Consider the following 1,821-nt stretch of genomic DNA (forward strand, 5'->3'; position numbering starts at 1 on the left):
AGGAAGCAAAGTCTCCTCGTTTGACTTCCTACAACAAATTTGATGTACTATGTAACGAAATCAATGTTTTGGACACTGTACAAGAGGAGAGTTTCCTTGTAAGGACAATACGACCTTTAAGGGAAATTAAGCTGAATGTGGGGGTAGAAAAATTGGACACACATGATGGAGTGGGAGTACAGGCGTTGTTGGATAGCGGAGCAACGGGAATGTTCATGGATAAAGTGTTTGCAGAGGAAGAAGGGTTCAAGCTGGAACCTTTAGAAAGACCAATCCCGGTCAAAAACGTTGATGGGACAATCAACGCATCTGGAGCAGTGACACACCGAGTTGCTGCAAACGTGTACTACAAAGGGCATAAAGAAAGAGTGCACTTCGAAATATGTGGCCTAGGAAAGAATAAAGTCATATTAGGAATGCCTTGGTTGCAGATGCATAACCCGGAAATCGATTGGGAGAAAGGAGAGGTAAAGATGACCAGGTGCCCAGACGGGTGTGGGTACAAAGACAAAGGAAAAACCAAAGAAAAACAGGAAGAAATACGAAGGGTAGAAGAACCAAGGAAATCAACTAGACAATTGATGAAGGAAGCACGAGAGGAAGAAAAAAGGGAAAAACCTGACATGTCGCACAAACAATATGCAGGTTGGAAATTAGTTTCCTTCCCGAAGAAATCAAGTTGGGGGACAGTATTGCAGTATAGATGTGAGGAGTGTGGAATTCAAACGTCGGAACATTTGCTGAGCAAACACAAATGCCCAGCAAAAGAGGAAATCGCCTTAGACGAGTTTGGGATGCCATACGAAGGAAGTGATGACGAAGAGGAAGGGCCAACTATGGCCAAGATAGAGGCATATGAGAAGGAGCAGGAAGAAATCAGAGATGAGGAAGAGAGATACGAACGGGTGAACAAGGCAGTAGGGAGATTCACCACTCCCAAGAACATCATCGAAGGAATCGCATTAGGAGTCGAGGCAGCATTCGCTAGGGAATTGGCACGTAACAGGCGTGCTAATAGTGGAGCTGAGGGGTTGGCGCAACAACCCAAAGAGAAAGCTGAGGGGTGGGCGCAATCACCCGGGGACGTGGCTGACCGATTAAATGGGGAAAAGGCAGAACGTCTAGAAGAAGATAACAGCAAGACAGCCACCGCGGGACAAGCGGGGGTTGGACAGGTACGTCCTAAACGAATAAGCGCCCAAAGGAAAAATAGGAGTAGAGAAGAAGAAGGACAACTAGAGATGTGGGTAAGAGGAATGACAGAAGAGATGCCGGAAGAAGAAGAAATTCGAAGCATAGACTCAGTAGAGCAAGTAGTACCAAGACGGTTCCACAAGTTCCTTAAAGTATTCAAACAAAAGGAATCAGAGAGAATGCCTACTAGGAAACCATGGGATCATGCTATCGAATTAAAGGAGGATTTCAAACCCAAGAAAGGAAAAATATACCCTTTGTCGCCAAACGAAAGAGAAGAAGTCCAAGCATTCATCAAGGACCAACTCCGAAAGGGATATATTAGGCCTTCGAAATCTCCCCAAACCTCACCGGTATTTTTTGTACCGAAGAAATGGAGTTGGGGAAATGAAGAAGAAGAGGCCTTTGGTACGCTAAAAGCAAGATTCACATCACATCCAATCCTAGTAGCCCCAGAATTGGATAAAGAGCTAAAGGTGGAATCTGATGCGTCAGCTTACGCCACGGGTGGAGAATTGGCAATGAAATGTGAAGACGGAAAGTGGAGGCCGGTAGCATACATCTCCAAATCAATGACGGAAACGGACGAAACTACGACATTCACGATTACAAATTCGCCTGCTACTT

The sequence above is a fragment of the Agaricus bisporus genome, assembly GCF_000300575.1.
Source record: "Agaricus bisporus var. bisporus H97 unplaced genomic scaffold AGABI2scaffold_3, whole genome shotgun sequence".
Taxonomy (NCBI): domain Eukaryota; kingdom Fungi; phylum Basidiomycota; class Agaricomycetes; order Agaricales; family Agaricaceae; genus Agaricus; species Agaricus bisporus.